A 323-nucleotide genomic window follows, 5' to 3' on the forward strand; every position below is an offset into this window, starting at 1 on the left:
CTGCATGCCCCAGAAAGCTTCTGATTGTCTTAACATTAGCAGGTGGTGGTAATTTTTCAATTACCTCTATCTTAGCTTTATCCACCTCTATTCCCTTGTTCAAAATTTTGTGCCCAAGGACAATTCCTTCAGTCACCATAAAGTGACATTTTTCCCAGTTTAAAACCAGGTTAGTCTCTTGGCATCTTTTCAGAACAAGTGCTAAATGGTTAAGGCAGGAGCTGAATGAGTCTCCAAATACTGAAAAGTCATCCATGAAGACTTCCAGGAATTTTTCCACCATATCAGAGAAAATTGAGAGCATGCACCTCTGAAAGGTTACA

Source organism: Arachis duranensis, chromosome 4 (genome assembly GCF_000817695.3).
Source record: "Arachis duranensis cultivar V14167 chromosome 4, aradu.V14167.gnm2.J7QH, whole genome shotgun sequence".
Classification (NCBI taxonomy): Eukaryota; Viridiplantae; Streptophyta; class Magnoliopsida; order Fabales; family Fabaceae; genus Arachis; species Arachis duranensis.